Source organism: Papio anubis, chromosome 8, assembly GCF_008728515.1.
Source record: "Papio anubis isolate 15944 chromosome 8, Panubis1.0, whole genome shotgun sequence".
In the NCBI taxonomy this organism is placed as follows: Eukaryota; Metazoa; Chordata; class Mammalia; order Primates; family Cercopithecidae; genus Papio; species Papio anubis.
This window is the reverse complement of record NC_044983.1, coordinates 130,510,072-130,533,482: the sequence shown is the minus strand read 5'-3', so window position 1 is coordinate 130,533,482 and position 23,411 is coordinate 130,510,072. Positions and strand designations below refer to the sequence as shown.

The 23,411-nt window shown below is 42.7% G+C and overlaps 1 long non-coding RNA gene across 1 annotated transcript; it reads left to right on the top strand.

The window, feature by feature from the left end:
• The first annotated feature begins 721 nt into the window (after nucleotides 1-721).
• Nucleotides 722-22,693, top strand: LOC103887157. Its single transcript, XR_651137.3, has 3 exons — nucleotides 722-1,347; nucleotides 8,396-8,501; nucleotides 22,215-22,693. It is a non-coding gene; the product is annotated as an uncharacterized LOC103887157 (long non-coding RNA).
• Nucleotides 22,694-23,411: the final 718 nt, after the last annotated feature.

The following is a 23,411-nucleotide window of genomic DNA, read 5'->3' as shown; positions in this document are numbered from 1 at the left end:
TTAAGGTAAGAAAACTATTTTTTATACTTATTATAATGCTTTCTAAATTTTGTTTTTAAAACATTTAATAAATCTGTGTATTATTCTTATATATAATGTGAATTTAAAAGATAACTTTTTCAATGGTTATTAAATTGTCAAAACTATTTCTTAAACTGTTACTTCTTTTCTAATTGATTTGAAGTGAAACTCTTATCACAAATTCTCAAAACCACAGATTGAATTCTGGACTCTCTTTTTTGTTCTTTTAATTGATTTGGCCAGTCTTTAGATAATGCCAGGTTTTGAGCAAAATTAATTCCTGTATCTCTAGAATATAATGATTTTATTGGTGATAAGACAAGTTGATCTTATTGTATTTCTTATTTGAAATACCCTTAGCTATTTCTACTAATTTATACTCTTGGCAAATTTTATTTTATTTTATTTTATTTTATTTTATTTTATTTTATTTTATTTATTTTTTTTTTTGAGACGGAGTCTCGCTCTGGCGCCCAGGCTGGAGTGCAATGGCCGGATCTCAGCTCACTGCAAGCTCCGCCTCCCAGGTTCACGCCATTCTCCTGCCTCAGCCTCCCAAGTAGCTGGGACTACAGGCGCCACCACCTCGCCCGGCTAGTTTTTTGTATTTTTTAGTAGAGACGGGGTTTCACCGTGTTAGCCAGGATGGTCTCGATCTCCTGACCTCGTGATCCGCCCGTCTGGGCCTCCCAAAGTGCTGGGATTACAGGCTTGAGCCACCGCGCCCGGCCAGTACTCTTGGCAAATTTTAGAATCAGGTTGTCAAGTTCTATTTTTAAAAATGGGATTTTGATTATAACCTCTGTTTTGTAGAGCAGGAGACAGATCAGAAAGAGGAAGGCGCTTGCTCAAGGTCATGTGTGTAAATTATTTCCTTCTAGGGCAGGCATCCTGTTGACCAGTCATGACCCTAAGGACCTCATCTATATCCCTCTCCTCTGGGACCTCGTATCTTCTCTACCCCTGTCCAATGTGCAAACAGCAATGTGCCCTTCAAGACCTTGCCCAAGCCCCGCTTCCTCCTTGATTCCACTCATGCAGCACATCTGCCCCCAATCCAGTTTGGTGTCCCTCTTCTGTGCCTCCACAGACCCAACATCCACCCAAACACCACCTTTTCCACCCCATACTGCCATGGCCTGCTGATGCGTCTGCAAGAGTGGGTATAATCTGGAGGTGGGGTCTGGTCTCTTCTCATCTTCTGTTTACTCGTAGCAGTTTGAAACAAAGGAGTCTTGCATTCTGAAACAACTGTGGAGAAGCATCTGAACCCAGCTGATGGAGGTCAAATTCTACTTTAAATCCATCTGCGGGAATCATTGGCAGGTAGATAATGATGATAAATTTTGTAAACTGAAGGTCCTTTGTAAAATCACGAATTTTGGTACATACTTTTTTGTTCACAAATATTCCAACTTTCTCTTTCCTGGCCTGTGGAAGAATTGCTGTTCCTTGCCCTGTTGAAGTTAGACCTGGCAATATGCTCTGCTTTAACCAACTAAATAGGAGCAAAAATGGTATGTGTCCCTTCCATGTGACACTTTTAAAGGCCAGTGTATGGGCCACAGTTTCTCTTTGCTCTGCCCAAGTGATCATGGAAGCACAAGTTGAGATGGAGCCTCAATTGGCACAGTTCCCTGAGTGACCAGGATGAATAGATCACTCTGCCCACCATGGTGTTCCTATAGCATAAGCAAAGCAGTGTGTTTGCTGTCAAGCCACTTGGGGATTGCTACCAAAGTGTAGTTTAGCCTGTCCCGACAGAAACTGGGTAATCCAATTGGTCAATGGGGATTCTCTTTTATTAGGAAGCTGAGGAGCATTAAGGATCATTCTGGTGCCAACAGCCTCTTGGTTCCTTTAAACACACCTCTTTAAAGATACTTGACTCAGAATTTCTTATACTTTAAACAATTTTTATTTCCTTTATACATTGCTTGTCCTGAAGCCAAAAAGAAGCTCTTTAAAATCAAAGCAGAACATTGTTGATTATAAAGAAGTCTTCAGAGAATGTATCATAGAGAATCATAAATTTGGTTTTACACAAAATGCAAATGGCATTAAATTTACTCTCTGAAGTTCAGCCAGAATGTCTAGTTTATTGATTCCTTAATCCGTCACAGGTATTAGGGGCCCTGCCATATGCCCTACCCAAGGGGTAAGTAGGGGAAGAGGGTAGTCCTGTGTTCAAGGAGATCACATGATAGTTGTTCAAGCAGTTTTTAAACAATGCTGATGGATAAAATGTTAATGCTCTAGGAGAGATTATGTGCAAAGTCATATGGAACACAGAGGAAGGTGAACCAGCCTTATTGAGAGAAATATAGCAGATGTCATAAAACAGGAGGCATTTAAGTTAAATTTTGAAGAATTTGCAGAGGTTCAGTAAAGTGTCCAAGAAGGAGATGCACATTCCATGCAATGAGACCAAAATGTGTAAAAACATGACAGTACATGGTTACACCCTCAAAGCAATGCTAAGCAATGTGTCATGCACACAACCAACTTCCTCTAAGGTCAGGCAGGTAAAGTGCATAGGTGAAACAAGACAAGCATACTACACCCAGGGATGATGGGACAGTGATGAACTGGCAGCGCGAGTGCTGTCTGGATGATGAGTAGTCTATTCTCAGCTCCAGGTCATTCCTGCCCAATCCTAGTCCAACATTCCCAGACCTTCCCTATTCCCTTTTTTAGAGAAGCCATAAATCCAGATTTCCATGGAAAATCTTCTGATTTATACTTTGTGAATAAAACAAAACTTGTTGACAGGACCAGAGCTGATGCTGAAAATATTCAGCAGTTAGTAGGGCAGGAGCCCTGAAAAATCAGATGTACACTGAGCATAATCAACAAGTATGGTCTTTGCAGTGACTCTTGGCTCAAACATTATTTTTTGATGGGACACAGTGGCCGACACTTAGACACCAGTTTGTGAGCCCTGACCCCAAATAGAAAGAGGAGGAACAAGCAGGAGGAGTGGGAGGGTTGTGAGAAGAAGGATAGAATCTGGCCACAGTGGATTTTAAATATACTATATCAGTTGGCTTTTTCTTTGTAACAAAACACTCCCAAAATGTAATAGCTTAAAGCAACCATTTATTTAGCTCATGATTCTGTAGGGCAGCAGTTGGGCTGGGCTGACTCACTCATACATCTGTCATGTCCCATTTAAACCATGCCCCAAAGAGTTAAAGAAACCAGTACGTAACAAAAATTCTTGAGTTTAGAGGATGGCAGATTAAACAAAAAAAAAGAAAAAAGAAAAGAAAGAAATAAAGAAAAAGAAACAACTTGCCGAAATGCTGAAACTCCCTCCTCCTGTAAGATAACAAAATTAGCTGAAATCAGTTAGAACCAATATAGCCAGCTGAAGTCTGCACAGAACAAGCTTGCTGACATCCCAGCCTGAAATTCCACCACATGTTTCATACTAACTCCCCCCGAATCCGCACATAACCCATGAGAATCTGCTCATGCCCAAGGACTTTCCATACCTCCTCTTTCCTTCCACCAATCACCTACTAATCTCAGAATCCACCTCCTAAACCTTTCCTCATCAAATTACAGACTTTAAGCCAGCACAAGAAGACCAATTAGAACTGGATTCCTATGTCCTTGTTAGTCAACTTGCAATAAAAAGCTTTTCTTTTCTCAGAATCTGGTGTCATAGTATTGGCTTCTAGCACATTGACCAGTGAGTCCCTTTTTCTTGGGACTCCACCAGCTGTCAGGGCTGGTGGTCTAGAGGGGCCTCAATTAAGGTACTTGTCTCTTGTCCATATGGTCTCTCATCCTCCAACCAGCTAGTCAAGCTTCGTTAACATGTTACAGGGTTCCAACAGCAGCAAGAGAAAATAATCGCTATTGCGCAGTGCTTTTCAGTTCTCTCTTGTGTCACAATGGCTAACATCCCAGGCAAGCCATGTGGCTGAGCCCAGAGGTAGAAGAGGAGATATGGTGGGGGAAAAGCGACAAAGAAATCAAGGAAGGGCAAGAGTTTGTGACCATGTTTGCCTTCTACCACATTTGCTATTAAGATTGCACAAAGAGGTTGGGCGTGGTGGCTAACACCTGTAATCCCAGCACTTTAGGAGGCCGAGGCGGGCAGATCACCTGAGGTCAGGAGTTCGAGACCAGCCTGACCAACATCGTGAAACCCCACCTGTACTAAAAATACAAAATTAACTGGGCGTGGTAGCGAGCACCTGTAATCCCAGCTACTCAGGAGGCTGAGGTAGGAGAATCGCTTGAACCTGGGAGGCAGAAGTCGCAGTGAGCAGAGATCACACCATTGCACTCTAGCCTGGGCAACAAGAGTGAAATTCTGTCTCAAAAAAAAAAAAAAAAAAAAAAGGATTGCACAAAGCGTTGAATTATCAAATCAGACTCATAAGAATTAGAAATCTTATTCAGTATCAAACTTTACTAATAGTACAAAAAAGCTATTCTGCTTGTATGCAACATGCAGATCAAGCACGAGAAGTCTTGGACCACCAGTGCTGCATCTTGGGCCCTTTTGCATCACATCAGAATGTGCCCTGATGTACAACACATGGGGCTTCCAAGTGATGCATATTGTTCATCACTGACCCAAGGAGAACTTTTAAGCCTGAAATAAATCCATTTTATACTCTGATAATTAAATACCCCAAACTGACACTTTCTAGCAGGCCATGCCCCAGAAATCTATAAATTTCAGGTTTGTTTACCACACCAATTGATTAAGTATATCCTGCTGAAAGAATTCTATTAATAAGGACTCTCTTATTATCATTCTATCAGTAAAAACCATCAGAAATTTGAATAGAATATTTCCATATTTGACCAGAATAACTCCTTTTTTTCCCCTAATTTCTCTTTCTCCTCTTCCTCCTGCTTCTCTTCTTTCTCTTCTTATTCCTCCTCCTCCTTTGCTTCCTCTTCCTCTGTCTTTCTTTCTTCTTTCTTTTTCTTTCTTTCCTTCTTTCTTCTTTCTTTTTCTTTCTTTCTTCTTTCTCTTCCTCTCTTTTTCTGTCTTCTTTCTCTCTTTTTTTCTTTCTTTCTGTCTCTCTTTTTCTTTCTTCTTTCTTTCTGTCTTTTTCTTTCTTCTTTCTTTCTGCCTCTCTTTTTCTTTCTTCTTTCTTTCTTTCCTTTTTTCTTCTTCTTTTTCTTCTTCCTCCTCCTTCTTCCTACTCTCCTTCTCATTCTTCTTCATCATCTGTCCTTGAAATTATGCAGCTTAAAAAGGATAGTTAACAGATCAGCTGCTAATCTTTCTCTTCCCAACCATACTTTGGATTTTCACCTTTAATATGAACTTCTGTAACAAAACATCCAAATATTTGGAGCCATTTATTTTCTCCCTTCACCATGTGTATGTGTTTATGCTATGCTTATACACAAGCATGGGGATTACTTATCATTTATGGATAAGGAACTATGCATTTAGATGCCTTTAATTTCTGTGGAGCCAGAATTCCATCTACAGAAAGAATCTTATTTCATGTTTCTGCATAAAGTATCAGGTAACTGTGGAATGGTTTTCCCTGGCAGGAGAAATGGGATCTGTTAGAGAAGAAGAAGGCAATTTGTTATTTGAACTAGAACTTCCATAATGGGTTTCAGAAGGGATTCCAAAATATTCTAGGTCCAGTGTACCCTTCTCTTGGAAGTCTCACTTGCATTATCAATACAAATGAACAGGGTTATTGCTAATATTTCTTCCAAAACTAACATTTATTTGATGAGGTTTAGGGTAGTTTAATAGGAAGTGCCAAATACATATTTAGGAAGAGTGGAATGAACTTTGACTTAGTTGGATGTTTCTGATGCCCTATGCAGAAAACGTTGTCTCTAGAACTCTTGTGTAAGATTATATCTTGAACATTGGGAACTTACACTCCCTCACTTGGCCTGGAGAATTCTAGAAGGCTACACTGTGATCCAAAGATGGCAGGATATCAAGGTCATTTGAAAGGTTCAGGTTCTTCTTTTTTTCAACTGCTTGCTACTTATCCTAGTAAAATGCAAAGATGTATGGGTGCATGATATTCTGAACACATCAAAAATAAAGTGGAAGTGGATGGTCAACCTAAAACAGTAAAAGAATGACTCTATACAGGTTCTGAAGCATCAAGCAAATCAAACAAAAAGAGCCAAAGTCAGTGTTTTACAGAAAGATACAAATGAGTCTATACTTTCCAAAATGGAAGTATTCACTAGTGTACAATAAAGGCCAAAGCTGTAGGATCCTTTGAGATCAATGAGTCAGTGCTTCCTACACAGTGGTATATGGGTTTGATACATAAGTTTATGATGTTATGGTACACAGATAAACTTTTAATTTTCATAATTGTGTGTTTATTTTAATGAGTGCAATAAATACCTATTTTTTGTTTTGGGGAGTTTTTTCTTTATTTTCACTTTTTTACTAGCCACCATTCAATCTGTCTCCCATTATCACCTTGTTCTCCCTATTGGAGAATCTCCCATTTTGTGTCCTCCTGAGGATCGTTGGCCATCTATGGAAGTCAAATGGACCAGATTTTCATCCTCCTCACACCTGTCACAAGATAGGCAGGGTGCAAGAGTGACTTGAGGTTGGCCAACCAGACACTGTCCCCATGATTTTGAATTCTGAGCAGATAGATGACATGGTGACATGGGTGTCTGACAGCCACATTCATTGCAGTGACAGTGGTGTGGCAGTGGTGCTTTGCAAAGACCAGAGTGCTCGTGCTACAGGACCACTGCAGTGATTTTGCTGTCTGGTCAACCAGGACAACTTCAATCCCTACTGTCTTCAAGCCTGATCTTCTAGCCTCCTAAAGTTACCTGAGCCCTGAGAATCTCTCCAATAAGATCTCCCTCTGCTTAAGATGGCTGGAAGATTTTCAATTGTTTTCAACCAAGGACCCTCTGACTGACACAGTGTGAGTTAGAAAATATGTAATTAGCAAATCAAAGCTATGATTTTATGGATATTATTCTTTCATAAATGACAAAGTCTTAAAACAGGGTTGATTTAAATAAACCGGAAAGAAAAGCTTTAAGAGAACCGTGGTGTGTGATTACAAGAAAACAGTGATTGTTAGGAAGACAGTGAATTGGCTCAATTCCCTCATTTTACAGAAAATGAATGTGGGTCCCAGGGAGGCTAACAGACACCAGAAAGTCCCCAGTAGCTCAGCTGCAGACCCTACCCAGCTTCAAGTCCCCTGACTCCATATAGATCTCATAATCTACCCACGAGTGAGGGACAGAGCCCAGCTCCCACACTCAGGGTCCTGCCCCATCACACAGCTGGGATCATCTTGGGTTCTAAATTCACAGAGGCCTAGGTCAGCAGCCAGCACTTTCATCCTTAATAACTGTTTTAAAAAGCCTTCTTTTCTCCTGTTTATTTTCTTTTATGTTTTGTCTTCAAACTTGGTATTGATGAGCCTGACAGCACGGAGCACATGTACCACAAATATTCTGTTGTACTTTGAGTCATTCACCGCTGAGAAATAACACCCCTCCCCACATAGAAGTTCTAAACAGATGAATTGTGATAGTTTTATTCCTCAAGAAAGCGCATACTCCAGCCCATCAATAACCCCCTTGAAAGCAATAACCTTCTGTGAAAACACCCAGAACCCCTTGACCTGTGGCTCAGTGAGAGAACTGTTGGTTTTCTGAAGCCATCTCATCAGTATGACTCAGGAGTGCAGTAATTAGTCTGACCAGGGAATAAAGTCCTGTTTCCTTTACATTTAAAAATCAACTCTTGAAATAATTTTCCACAAGAAGCCAACAGAGACCTATCCCTTTAAATTAACTACCAACTGAAGCATTCCCCGGCGGCATTTCTCCATCCTGGTCCATGCCAATTACAGCATCGTAACCTAGAATGAAGTGAAAATTGTCCATGTGGGAGGCAGGGCTCCACGGTGGAAAGGAGAAGAGATTGGAGTGACATAATCTTGGGTTCTAACCTTAGCCTTGCGGCTGAGTGGTGCTTGGAGGGACAGTTGGACAGACAAAGGCATCCCAGGCAGAGGGAAGAACACAAATGGAGCCATGGAACACAAAACCATGTCGGGAGATGAGTGAACTTCAGGAGGGGGGAATGTGTCTGGAGAGTAGGGCATGAGGGGTGTCTGGAGGCAGAAGACTGGGGCTGCAACTGATACTAAGGAGACAAGATTTTATCTGGGAGGCTGTGTGGGGTATGAAGAGAGCACTGTTGTGCAGTCAGACAGATCTATGTTGGAGGTCTAGCTCTGCTACTTTCCAGCTGTGAAACTGGGATAACAAAGCTTCCTTTGTAGAGTTACTTTGTGACTTGGAGTTATTGCGTGCAAAGATTGTGGCACCATGCCTGGCTCAGAAACATTTTTCTCATCAACAGTTGCTTCCTTGAGGAACTGAGTGGCCATTGAACATATCCATTGTGGTGTTGAAAGGTCTTCCCACCAATGCATGGAGCATAGATTTACGGAAAACACCTCAAAAAGGTAAACGGTTCGAGGTCATTGCACTTTACTGGCTGAGGAAGAGCCTGGGGCAGAGCGGTGGATGGGGGCGCAGTTGGTACAGGGAGGAGGGGCAGATGCAAGAGGTATTTGTTAAGTCAAAGGTACGGGTCCTGGCATTGATTGTATGTGGCAAGGAGAGTGTTGGTTGGGTAGTGGGGTGCGGGTTAGGAGTAGCAAGAGTTCAGGATGACTGCCAGATTTTGCATAAATAATGGGTCCATAGTGCAGCCCCCAGCAAAGATGTAGAAGGTGACTGGGTATGATGGCTTGTGCCTATAATCTCAGCATTTTTGGGAGGCTGAGGCAGGAGGACTGCTTCATCCTAGGAGTTTAAGACCAGCCTGGGAAACATAGTGAAACCCCATCTCTACCCAAAAAGAAAAAATTAGCCAGACATGGTGGTGCATGCCTGTAGTCCCAGTTACTTGGGACACTGAGGTGGGAGGATCACTTGAGCCCAGCAGGCAGAGGTTGCAGTGAGCCATTGCACTCCAGCCTGGGTGACACGGTGAGACCCAGTCTCAAAAAAAAAAAAAAGAATGTAGAATGTCAGAAAAGAAGAAACAGTTGTTGTAGGTAGAGGTTGATTCTCAGGTAGAAGCTAAGCCAAAGCCAGAACCAGAAGGAAAAATATAATTAAATTCTTGGGTTATTTACCTACATTCAGTTGAAAATTCATGTATTTTTTTTAATATACAGAGGCAAAACATCATAATGAAAGAGCATTGAACTTGGATTCCCAAGACCAGGCATGCAACCTGTGTCTACCTCCTAACTACTGTGTAATTTGGGGAAAATTGCTAAGCCCCTGTGAGCTTCAGTTTTTGCCTGTAAAGTAGGGATAATGACAATCAGTCCTGCCACCCCTGTCAGCTGAAACACAGCGTGCAACATCCAGGACTTCTCACCCACCACAGGCTTGTCCTCAGGGTCAGGGTTTCGGTCCCTAGTGCACAGACCATTCAAACATGGGGCCCTTCCTGTGGCACCTCTGAACGGTGTGATTCGGAGGGTCGTGGATGCTCCTGTGTGCTGAGAAAGCAGGTGTGGAGTTCCACATTCTTTCTCCTGGATGCCTTCCATGACAGGGCTCGCTGAGAGACTCGGGAGCGGGGACAGCATGCTCCTTTGTGGGAACACACAACACTCCCTGCCATCTGCCTGAGGCAGGGAGAAAAGAAGACAATGTTCTGTCCCCAGCAGGAACTGGCGCTATCCAAAAGAGATGCAACAAGAAGATCTGTTCCATTTCAAGCCCAAGAGAGTGACCACTGAGAGCTGTCCTCATTGAGGCCTGGATGAGAGGGAAGGTGGAAGAAAATTTTAGTAGGAAGGAAATAAATGTGGAGGCTTGGGGGAGAGAAGGAAGGGAGGGAGGGAGGGAGACATGGCTGGAGGAAGACAGGAAGGAAGGAAGGAGTGGGAGGAAGGGAGGCAGGAAAGGAAGGAGAAGAGGGAAAGAAGCCTACCATTTCTTGAGCTGATCCAGTGCATTAGGTAAGGTCAAGTTTTTTCATGCTCTCTGTCATTTAATTCCCACAACAACTCTTATTTTATAGGTAAGTAAAAGTTAGGAGGCTGAGGCTGAGAACGGTCAAGTGCCTTACCCAAGGTTAAATGGATTTTCTGAGTCATAGCCTGTCTTTTCCACTAAAACATGCCACTTCCCCTTCTGGTCCTCTATGTACTCAGAGTGTGAGTGAAGTCCTGGGGGAACTACAAAGTTAGACACCATGAAGAGGGGCACAGCATCCCATTGGAAACACGGGATACCCCATGCTCTTCTGGGCCAGTCTCACCTGTTGGTCTGCTGTACTCAGTTCTGGGCTATGCCAGAGAGGAGAGAGGAGCCCTAATAACCTCACAGCCAGAGCAGGGCAGGCAGGGAGGTGATGGGTTTCCAAATCAAGTCCTATGATTGAAGAGACTGGGAGCACTTGGCTGTAGAAGTGACCACCAGTAAGGACAGGCAGCTGTCTTGAGCCAGTTGCTGTCCTGAAGTGGCGATGGACATGATCGCAGTTCCAGAGGCCGGAGCCCAGAGAGCTGCAACTTTTGTTTCTCATGTAGCTGGGCAACTTTCCTCCAGACCAATAGTATGGCTCATTTCCTCTTTTTTTTTTTTTTTTTTTTTTGAGATGGAGTTTTGTTCTTGTCACCCAGGCTGGAGTACAATGGCATGATCTTGGCTCACTGCAGCCTCCGCCTCCTGGGTTCAAGCAATTATTGAGCCTCAGCCTCCCAAGTAGCTGGAATTACAGGCACCTGTCACCACACCTGGCTAAGTTTTGTATTTTTATTAGAGACAGTGTTTCACCATGTTGGCCAGGCTGGACTCGAACTCCTGACCTCAGGTGATCCACCCGCCTCGGCCTCCCAAAGTACTGGGATTACAGGAGCGAGCCACCGCACCTGGCCACAGGACTGCTACTGCACTTTTTCAGTGTTATTCTTTACAAATTTGTACAGTGTTTGTTTAGAGAGACAGATCTCTGAGGGGCATTCAATAACCAGGAGACCCTGGTTCCACTATGCCGAGACCTAGTGAGTCTCTTCTGGACTCAAATGTGTGCAAAACTAAGTCAAGGCAGTCTGGAAACCAGCCATAGTTATTCACACTTGTCCCTCACTGGGAGCACATTATTAACGCTCTTTCTTCAGTCACATGGGGTAAACTCCCCACCCTCAAGGAGTTCTGATTCGTAAATTGACCTCCATCTCCTTGTATTCTTAGTGATCAAAACCTAGACGGTCTCCAAGGCAAGTACTAGTGGCCCACCCTTAATCCAGTTGCACCTGCTCATGCTCTAGGATTCAGCTCAGCTGGCATCTCTTTGAGGCACCATTCTTCGCTCTCTCGGCCAGATGAGGTTCTCCTTGTTGCTTCCATAACACCATCCCTCAATGTGTTCTCTCCTTGTATTGCAATGATATTTAGATGTGCCTGCCTCCGTCACAAGACTGGGAGATACGTATTATTACCACCATCGCCCCCAGTTAAGAGGCAAGGCTGTTGGGACTCAGGGAAATTAAGTCTCTTCCCTAAGGTCACAGAGCTAGTGTGTAATAGAGCTAAGATTTAAATCTACCTCACCTCGGTTTCATTCCAAAGCTTGTAATGTTTTTTGTTCATTTCAAACTGTTTCTACAACAAATAGATTTCTAAAGTGCCTCTACAGAAAATGTGTTTTCTCTAAAATGAACCCCAAACTGGACACTTGAGAGTTCTCCCAAGGGTCTTGAGGTGATGGAATAGTCTGCCTTTCAAAGAGAATGATCTTATAATTTACAAGTTTGCCCCTCAATTAACTGAGCACTGTGGCTCTTTATTTAATGTTATTTCTACATAATCTAATTTCAGCTGCAGGTTAATGGACCCATAGGGAGTTACTGCTAGTTCAGTTTCAAACGAATTCAGCAGCATTCCCAGGTTATTGGTTGTTAATGGGATCACCCAGCTGTTTTTACTTCCTCCCAATCCTTCTCGAGGTGACTACAGAGGAGAGGACAAAAACGGACATGGTGGGACTCACTTTTAGATCACTGGGACTACTGAGCCTCCGCCAGCTACCTGGCCACACTGGGTTCCATTCCCTAGAAAACCACCTGGTCATAGCCAGAGCCAGCATGGCCCACACTATTATTCATCCAAACACATTGAGCACCTAGTGTGCCCAAGGCACTATTCTGGTGCAGTTGGAGACACCGAGATGGATCAAGTATGGTGTGAAGGAAAAATATAAATTGGTTGGGTTAAATCACTAAAATCACTAAAACTGAGCTGTGGTTTCCTTGCATGCAGTGTTCATCATCAACATGCTTATCTTCAATTGTTTGTTTGTTTATTCATATAATGTTGACTGAGAACCTGCATGCACCAGATATTTTTCTGAGGATACCTGGGTGATTCCAATCTCGTAGGCTCATGGTCTCATAAGGGATATAGACAAATTAATAGGCAGCAATAGTTCAGAGTGATTGGTCAACAACAGGGAAGTATGAGACACCATGAGAACACAAAGGAACCTTTCCTCTTCAGGACTAAGAGGTCAGGCAAATCTTCCTAGAGGATTTTACGGTTCAGTTCTGAGTTTGCCCTGAATATGAACAGAGGCCAACCAGAACACGAATAGCAGTCTCCCAGAGGTGGGAGAGAAGAAAAATTTTAGTCAAAAGGAACAACATGAGCAGATATGCAGGATGAGAAAAAGTAAGTCATCTTGGGAAAGTATGATGGTGAATATGTTTTGAGTGGAGTTCAAGTAAGGATAATAGTGAAGAGTTAGGGGTATAGAGAAGAGGAGCATGTATGAAATATAAAGGGTCTTGAAAACCTGGAAAAGGGGATGGATTAGACTTCAACCTGTAGACACCAGAGAGTGGAGGGTCTCAGAGATGCGTGAGGAGCAAATGTGGTCTTTCTGCAAATCACCCCACTGTTCTATGTAGACTTGATTCAGGCCTGGAAAAATTAGAGCCTGGGGCAACTGAACCACAATTGTGGCCAGAACTATTGAGGAAACTATAAAGAGGGAGATAAGAGGGGCCAATCTGAAGGAAAGTTGGGAATAAGTGCCAGCAGAACTTGATAGAAAAGAAACGAGTTCATGTAACTGCAAGCATTAGGCTTTTAGAAAACTACAAAGTAGAAAAGCAAATGCAGTTCACTTTAAAGCTCAGATTTCCACATTGTATGAATTAATGACACCTAAATTAATGATGTTTTTCTATATTGGGATACTAGATCAAAGTCATTTTACTCAAGATTTTATAAATGCAATAGTATTTGAAGAAGAAAGAGTTTGGAAGAATAATAGCACAAGATGGCTTTGATTGTAGGCTTTGGGGTGAATCAGGATATGGTAGGTCACAGGACACTTCCCCAGATGATGACAGACAAGGTAATGAGTGGCTTTCACTTTAATGAGGGCCAGAGCTTCATTTTCAAAGGGTTATTAAATTAGGCTTCACTGATGGCATATTTAATTTGCTTTAGAAAGGGAAAAAATGGTTTCTTAAAGGCATGGGGACACAAAGTTCAATGGTCTTTTCCATGATACTCCACTCTTGACATGGCCTCAGAGCTGGCGATTAGCTACAGGAGGCAGAATGCCTTACAGATTTTTTTAAAGCATGACAAGTCTTTGTTCTAGAACAGGTGATGTTTCACGTTTTCTGAAAATCACACCTCAGGTTTTGTGCTCCAAATGTGTGAGCAGAAGTGGAAGAACACACTGTCTGGAGGCAGGCCAGCATGGCTGGAAACACCTGCTTTCACCTAAGCCAGCTGCACAAGTTTGGGGAAAATAACTTAGTCTTTCTAGTATGTTGCTTTACCTGTGAAATGAGGCTGATGATGATAGCTCACCTTGCAGGGCAACTGCAAAGCTCAGATCAGAGCATTCCTTCCTCAATTCCCTGACACAGAGTTTTGTTTTCTGCACAAGATGAGAAGGATAAATCCTGACTTGCCTGCCTTGCAGGTTGCTGAGAGCTCAGGGGACAATGGAGGCTTAGAGTAAAAAATGTGTTTGTGTGAGGTCACAAGACAGACTGGCATCAGAGTAAAAGCTAAGATCAAGGTGTTTAAACACTCCATACCCTCTCCATTGTGCCATGATAATTAATGCCCAAGTCCCTGAGACACAAGGGGATGTGTTTCCCTGGTGGCAACTCTCTGCCTTTCCCTTTTGTGCCTTTGGCTAGTTCAGGAATAATTGGAAAGTGAGCACAGAACCCTCATACACAAACCCTCATGTACAATCCTGGATTCTGAATCCCCACCTCTTCTCCAACTGCAAGCTCCCCTTGGTGAATCTCTCTTCCAACCTCTCCCCAGCAGCTTCCTCCTCTGGGCCCATGTTGCTCTAGGCACCTACCCTCACAAGGGCCTTTGTCATACCTGGATCTCAGGGACCCATGTGAACATTGTTTGCTCCCCTTCAGATGAATGCCTGGAGGGCAGGACTACAGATAAGAGACTCCTATCCATAATCCTTCCTGACACTCAGCTCCTGGCCAGCACTGCAGGCACTCAATAGAGCTGCCAGAATTAAATATGTTAAAAGTAACTTGATTTCCAGATTGTCCACTTGACTAACTTAAAATATGCTTTATTTGGAAAAGGTAAGAGGGACGTAATTAATGGTCTCTGCCATGATCCAGGCTGAGCAAATGCTGTGATTTGAAAGGGGACTCCTCCTAGATTGCTTACATCCACATTACCCCAACAGCTCTTCCATTCTTCTGGTGCCCAAATCTGGGTCATCAGGAGAGGGTTGATGAAGAGGAAGCACAGGAAGTAAAGCAAACATTTACAACTTAACCTTAATTCTTTAAAATATCCTCAGCAATAAGGTTGGGGATGGGGGTGTTTAATGAAGGCTAGCTAGGGGACAAGCATGTTTGTTTTAAAGATTAAATGATAATCTTAATAATTAAATGATAATTAATTATATGAGGCACACAGCAATTCACTTTAGGATATAGTAGGTGCCCAAATAGATGTTACCCTATCTCACCTTCACTTTTTAGGTACTTTCACCTGGTTATAGCTACCATATTCCCAGAATAATGCAGAGGTCTCTTCCTTTAATTCTTAGTATAAAAAAACCACCTCCATTCTAAATCTTTTTTACCTAGAATTCTAGAATTCTCAGACTTAGTTCAATATAGCCATCCTGTTTTTAGAGCTTTAAAGAGAGTACAGACCAGGTGTGAGTCATTCCATCTTGTGACTTAGTGTGTCTTAGAGTCTGAGTCATAAAATCACAAAGGCACAGAACATTTGGATGGGAAACCAAAGAGAGAAAAAATTAAAGTTTCTCTTGGCACACAAATAATCTTGAATCAAATTTGTAACAGAATGTTGAAACTGAAGGCTCATGGTAAGCCTCATGATAAGCACCAGGAGGTAACAGATGAGAGGTTCAAATCCAGGTCTCCACATGTGGAATTTACGAAAGACATGTCAGAGGACCTGCCCAAGCAGTAGGCTCCTCTTCCTCATTGTGGTTTTTTTTTTTCTTTTCTTTTCCTTTTTTTTTTTTTTTTTTTTTAGGCAGTCTCGCTCTGTCACCCAGGCTGGAGTGCAGTGGTGCGACCTGAACTCACTGCAACCTTCATCTCCCGGGTTCAAGCAATTCTCCTGCCTCAGCATCCCAAGTAGCTGGGATTACAGGCAAGCACCACCATACCCAGCTAATTTTTGAATTTTTAGTAGAGATGGTATTTCACCATGTTGGCCAGGCTGGTCTCAAACTCCTGACCTCAAGTGATCTGCCCACCTTGGCCTCCCAAAGTGCTGGGATTACAGCTGTGAGCCATCGTACCCAGGCCTTGTTGTGGTTTTAAAGACTGTTAAGTGAATGAAAGAAGGAAAATTGCTGAGGAGATTTCCTCAGAGATGCAATTATATTTATGGGTGTCACCTCAAGTGTGGTGAGTCTTCCGTGGGGTCACCCCAATAGCTTTGGAATGTGTTCCCTGCAATTGCGATCTAACTCCTAACCAGGAAATGCAGTGGGTGGAGGAGGGCCGATGTGCCATTTTGGGAGTAAAACCCAGGGCACCTGCTGCTTGGGGATCCACTGTTTTTTGGAGCAAGGAACATGGGAATGTTTTCAATGAGTCAGTATGGGACGGAGATGGGTTGAGAGAAAGCCAGGATGGGGACATTCCAATTAATAGGGCTGCCTCAAGTAGGGGTAGGATCCGTCATGAAAAACCTGGATTCCTAGAATCTGAGAAGGAGGTGAAGCACCACTCAAGTCAAGCTGCTTCCATCTGGGTTGGGGGAATGTCAGGGGTGTCCCATGGTAGGATTCATGAAGTGCTCGAGAATGCCCAGGCCTCCACCAGGTCCTCGGGTACTAGGGTCGCTGATGATGGTGGTATCTGCAAGGAACTTGTCCTGTTCTCTTACTTCTTCTCCCTCCCCTCCAATCCTCAAGGAGTCAGAAGGTGCTGAGAAGCTTGGGTTCAGGGGACTGTGGAAGCAAAAATTGAAAAACAGAGAAGCGAATCCCCAAATCTCCACCGTTCCCTCTACGGGCTTTTAGCCTAAAGACATCTGATGTGGGGAAAGGAGGAAGACTCACTATCAAATCTGGTTGAGATATTGGGCTAATATCTTTGAGCACTCAATTACTGAAACAAGGCAGTGGTGGAGATTTAAAATGACTGTAGAACTGCCAGTTACCTGAGTCACCAGACAAGTCATGGACTTGCCTTATTTTCATCCAGGGGCAGGAGAAGGTTGAATACATATTAAAGAGATGGCAGGAGAGCACAATAAAGATGCATTTTAATCACTCTGCAAGCTGTGCTTTTTCAACCTGCATTTTACAAAACCTTGTCAAGCATCTCTTTCAAGCTCCAGGGAACAAAAATTACTTAGGAATAAGAAATGGCAAATGGTTATCAGTTGTACAATATCCCTTATCATTCACTTAGAATGTGAGAAACATCCCTTGCATTTTCTCTATTTAGTGAGTGTCCTGTCCCCCATTTTTTAAAGGCATGTGACAGATATTTGTCAGAATCTTTACGGTCACCTTGTTATCAGCACCCTCATACCCTCCTGTCAGGAACTTTCACTGTTGCCCTGGGATTCCCATCCAAGAAGGTGTTTAGGAACAGAGTCCTCAGAATTGGGTACAGTAGGATGAGGAAGTTATGGCTTTCCATTGACCACCTTCATCCTGTGCCATTTTAAAGGACTCTGAGCTCTGCAGAATGCTGTAACCTGGATTAGCTAAAACCTCTTGGGTTGCCCCAGTGTATACTTAAGTCTGTTCTCAATACATAAGCATCAAAACACAAACCAACACACTCACAAGCACACACATACACATCCTCCAAACTACCCCCTTTCTGCCACATCATACATCAACTCCTAAAACCTGGAAGGGAGAGGTAGAGTTCTTCAAAAATATTCTTCCTGAAGGCTATTTAATGTTACAAAGAATAACAATAAATCACATACATCAATGCCCAAATGTCTGAATTTCTCCCTTAAGCATTTTTTTCCTCAAATTTCCCTTTCCTAAAGCAGCTGTCCTCTCTCTCTCTCCTTCCCCTATTGTCTGAAACCCTTGCCTCTACTCCTTATCTCAACCATTTACATACCCTGTACCTCGATTAGCTGAACAAAGCCCAGTCTTTAATCAGATTCTGAGCAGCTGCCCCTGCTCGGACCCTGGCCCACTGAAATCTCTCAGGCAAGGCCAGGTACATCTGGATGGTGGGTGGGGTAGAAGGTGGGGTGATCATGAGGACCAACCTGACTTAGTTGCTTTTGATGTCTGCCTCCTTCTAGGACACTGGCTTGTCTTTGCCCCTGCAACCCTATTCTGGTACTGGCCAGGGGGCTGATGCTATAGAAGGATAACTTCCAGCTCCCTGTAAAGGAGGCCTTCACATGTGTGGAGGCTCTGAGAGGAAAAGAATGAATAGGACAGATTCCCTGGAACTTTGAATTTGCAGGCAAATTAGTTTGTCACAGTACCTGCTCAAGAAATGTTAGCTTCCTCATCTTCCTTTTCTGGAAGCAAAATGTTGCCAATAGCTTTACCAATTTAAGAAAATGAGAATTTTCTTAGCTCCTCAAACACTGGCCTTGCTAACAACCCCATGTTTTCTCTTCCATCCATCTTCCATGCCTCACTGAAACACCGAATACACCTGACTGCCCACAATCAAAAGTGTCTGAACATGTGAAAACTCATGAAGGCTGGCAACTTATTTTTAATTTGTACATTGCCTTCAAAAATTACGTACAGCTTGGCACTCTCAAAAGTCATGCTCCTTTGCCCTCAACTGCAGAATCAGGACTAAATGATAAATTAAAGCCTGTGTGTGTGTGTGTGTGTGTGTGTGTGTGTGTGTGTGTGTGTGTTTCCATTCCATGAGTGCATCCTAATTTGGGTCTTTATTATGGAAGCCAGTGATAGAAATGTCTGTAAACTCTTAAGAAAGCAAAAAATTAGAATAAAATAGATTACATTCAAAGATATAAAATGAAGTTGTATTTTATTACTAATGGCAATCTGAATAAAATGTGAGAAGAGGGCACCTGTCTTTCAAGACTTTAAAGGTAATATAAAAAAGCAAGCAAATAAAATATCCATATCCATTTTAAAGCACCAAGACATTAAGAGTCCTATCATTGTTTCTGACAGCCAGGCCAGGGCAAAGGAGAAGGCACACATTTCACAACTGTGGGAATGCTTCGAACAAAACAAAGACAACCTTTCAGAAGAAGAGGCTAAGATTGTGTGAGGAATAGGGAGGAGTTTAAAGGGCTAAGCCCAGGGAACAGGCAGGGGGGCAAGAGCCAGATCTGAAGGGAATTTACAGTGAAGCCACTAGACCCAGATGGCAAATGGGAGTTGGGACCAAGAGAGAGTCCCCAAGGCAATACCATTAGAGGGGTATGGATGGACCCATGCGTGGCAGGCAGGAAATGCATGAGAGTGGTGGCAAATGGGAGACTCAGGTGGTAAATGGGAGTTGGGACCAGGAGAGCGTCCCCAAGTAAATGCCATCAGGGGGGTCTGTGTGGACTCGTGTATGGCAGGCAGGAAAGATATCAGAGGAGGATGAGTTTGGCTACACTCTTTGCCTCCCAAATTTCCCTATTGCCTATTCCAGATTCCTCTTACCTCTTTGGACCTGCAGGCCCAGATCATCAACCTAGGCAGAGCTGGCTGGGATGACCCAGGACTCCCCACGTGGAATGCAATCAAATCAGCTGTGCCTTATAGGACATGGGAATGAAAATTTTACACATTACTGCCAACTCAATCCTGAAACAGTGCTATTCTCCTGTCTCTTGCTCAAGAAACTTTCCTGACTCCCCATTAACCAAAGGTTGAAGTCCAAACTCCATAATTCGACTTTCCATTGATCTGAATTGTATACATCTTTCCGTCCATTCATTCATTCATAAACACCTATCAGTCACCTGTTATATACCAGGCATTAGAAATAAACATTGAATGAAACACAATATCTGCTCTCAAGAAGTTCATGACCATCCCTCAAATAAATGACAATCTGGCCCAAATTCTTTTCCTGGCATAACTTCCACCACATGTATGTGAACAGTCCATTCTGGGCCAACAGGTGCACTCATGTTATCTCAATGTGTTGGTTAAAGTTCTGCAGGCAGGTAAATGATGGCTTAAAACCCATTTCTCTTGCTTTCTAGTAAGCTTCTAAATCTTTCTGTACCTTAGTTGCCTTACAAGGTTGAAGTAAGGGTTAAATAATGTAGTGTGGAACTCATACTGAGTGCTCTTACAGAGCAGTTTTTACTGTTACTGTTGTTGCTGTTGTTCATTCTCCTCTCTAAGCCTTGTTTGCAGCCAGCTCTCAGGTGAAAGGGCCTGACCCCCTGCTCTGCCCACACCCTTCCCAGGCCTTGCAAGGCCAGCTTGCTCCTCTAGGAACCACTCCTTCTGCTTGAATCGCTCGTGATACCTAGGACCTGGACTGTGGTCAGGGGATCACCGGTGTGGGACTCCACTTCCTGCACGGAGTGTAAACTCTGGGAAGACAAGGAGAAGTCTTAAAATTATGTAGATCCTCCCATGGGAAACCCAGGATGCTATGACCTATGAAATTTGGGACTTGTTGTGAAATAAACCAGCAAATGTGATGTTTCTTAGAATTCAACCTCACGGTGTTTGTCTGCTTTGGCTCATAAATTCCCTGGAGATAAATCCTGCATGTGTGCATTGCCCCACATTTCAGTCTTTCCAGCTCATGTCTTGTCTGAGGCAGAATGGGGAGAATGCAATGGTTTAGAATAAGTACTGACCTGTCATCCCTAGAGGTGAAGAGCACTAATAAAGTAAGAGGTTGTTGTAATTCTTCTACCACAAAGGAACCCATTATTATTATTATCTATATGAAAAATTATTTTCATCTCTCTGTCTACAGTACCTAGCGTGGTATCAAGTAGGTTCTTAGTAAATGGTTTTTTTGCATTTCAAATAAATGATTGACTCTCAGCTTTGAGAGTGTTTCTGCCAAACAAATTTTGTTTCTTAAAGAGTAATAAGTAATTTTTTTGCTTCCTAAATTAATCACAGATGTGTATAAATCAACAGACAATAAGTGGAAAGCAGAAAACAGCAATAAAACAGTCTATTAAATTGAGCTTCTGTGGCAGACGCAGTTGGTTGCCAACAACAATTCTCCTCCCTCTTCTTTGTCCCTAGCAGACCCCCCTTCTTCCAATGATGGGAATGAAAATACTGGGCCCTTACTCTACAGCTTGCCTATGTGAATCTGTTTGAGCCAATGAGACATAAAGAGAAGTTTCCTGTGTTTAGAGGAGACTTCTAGAAAATATTCCTCTTCACTCCATGATAAAAATATATTTTAAAAACACACACACAAAAAAAGCCAAAGCACTTGTGCCTCCCTTTTGCTTTTGTCGCTGCTATCTTGGGACCATGCATGGTGATATGATTTATACACCAGGAAAGATGGCTCCGAGACAGGAGAATACTTGAGTCCTTGATGACATTGTCAAGCTGCTCAGTCAATACTGGCTGAGTCAGTACTGGGACCACCTGCTTCTGGGCAGCTTATTGTTGAAAAAAAAAAAAAAGAAAGCAAATAAAACACTATTGTTTAAGTCATGTTTTTTTGGCTTTTCTGTTACTGTTAACTGAGAGCATCCTACCTGACAAATTGCATAGTGAGCTGGCTGTGGCTTTTGCTCACCTGTGAGACCATGCTGTATACATACACCTGCTGCAGAGCTTCGGGCAATGTTCAGAATTGCTCATGAGCGTGCATTATTACCTGTGCGAGGCCCACAAATCAAGCCCATGCTCTTATTTTCCAGTGAGACAAAGAGGGAGACATGGGCTCTTGTATTGGGCCTGAAGAGACTGAATCCTATCTCGGCTACTTTCTATTAGGTTAGTGAAAAAATAATCACGAGTTTTGCCATTGCTTTCAACGGCAAAGACGGCAACTACTTTTGCCCCAACCTAATAGCTGTAAAAATGTATTAGTCAGCTCAGGCTGCCACAACAAGACACCTAGACTGTGTGACTGAAACAACAGAGATGTATTTCTCACAATCCTGAGGGTTAAGATCAAGCTGCCAGCCAATTCACTTCCCCAGTGAGGGCTCTCTTTCTGGCATGCAGACAGATGGCTGCCTTCTTACTATGTCCTCACAAAGTAGAAGGAGGGGAAGCAAGCCGTCTAGTTTCTCTTCTCATAAGCGCCCTAATCCAATCATGAGGGCCCCACCCTTACCACTTCATCTAAGCCTATTAATCTCCCAAAGAACTCACCTTCAGAAACCATCAACATATGAAGTAATAGGGCTTCAACACAAGAATCTAGGGGGACAATTCTCACCTCAAATTGGGAAATTATTTTCCATGGATGATTCAGCTCATGGCAGTGGCCTTGGGCAAATATTTAACAGCCCGAACCCTCAATCTCCTCATCTGTAATGTGAAGCATGGTAGCAGGACTTGCCCCCAGCTCGCTCCAAAATTGAATGAGATAACACATGTAGGGCGCCAAGCATGGGGCCTGGCACATTGTGAGAGCCCGGTCACTGTGCACTATGGTTTCTGTTCTCCACCTGTGGAGATGTGAGGCGGCTGAACAATTTTAGCTGCTTTGCGACTGACCAGCTCTTGTTATCCCTTCTAGGACGGTAAGGAAGACCCACCTGGGCCCACCAGCAAGGGAGCAGTGTGCCTCCTTAGACAGGCTGGAGGATTACCGATAGAAGTGAAATGCGACATACAAACCACCACTGGAAGAGCCTACCCTAATCCAAATCCTCTAATCCTCTTGTTTTCCTGGTATGATTCCTGGACACTAAGAAATGACTCAGAACTCAAGCCATTATTGTATCATGGCCAAGTCCACCCACTCTATCCTCCTCCACACATTTGTCCCAGCTAATCCTCGTGCCTGGATAACCATTTTCCACTCTCTGGGTAGACTCCTGTTTCCTCCTCAAGGCGCAGCCCGGCCATCCTCTCCTAGAAGCCGCTGTGGACCCTCCTCATTTCCCACTCATCTCTAGGCTGGGCATTCCTTTTCTATTCCATAGACTCTGTTGGACCCATCACAGAGTTGTTCACATATTTGTTTTGTTTCTCCAATAAAGTGCATCCTCAGAACCAACTGTATTCCTTACATATTTTGTGTAGTAACTAAACCTTGGCTGAATGATAACATATCCATAAAAAAGTAGAATAAACTTAGTAAACAAACATTGTTCTATGCAGTTGTATGCTTGATCTATGAAATAAAGTTATTTCTTTTTGTTCTGTAAGATAAACCCAATGTATTTGTGGCCTCCACCATAATTTTTTTTTCTGGAAACCTTTTATTTTATTGCTGTAAAAGAGAATAGGCTGCTAACACCTTACTTGAGTGGAGTTATACAAAGAAACAAAACATATGTTTAGAAATTGAAAAAGCACTATTAATAATTCATGAGTTAAAGTAGAAAGCATAATGGGAATTTAGAAGTGAATGATAAAGGCAGGCGTTATGCATTAAAACTTGAGTAATGCAACTTAAAGGATACTTAGAGGGAAATATGTTGTCTTAAATGTATATATTGGAAAAAAATTAAACCATTAAAAGTTACATATTTAACTCAAAAGCTGGGAAAAAATAGAATTAACTGAATCAAACTTAAAGTTAAAATCAAAAAGCAGTTAAATAGAAAACAAGGACATCATAAAGATGTTTATTTTTAAAAAGGTAGTTCACTGATAAAACAGCTCTCTGATAACATGGCTCAAGAAAAAAGAGACGAAACAAACAATACTAAGACCAACAAAGAAAATATAACTGAAGCTTCAGGAAAAATTTTAACAATCATTAAAC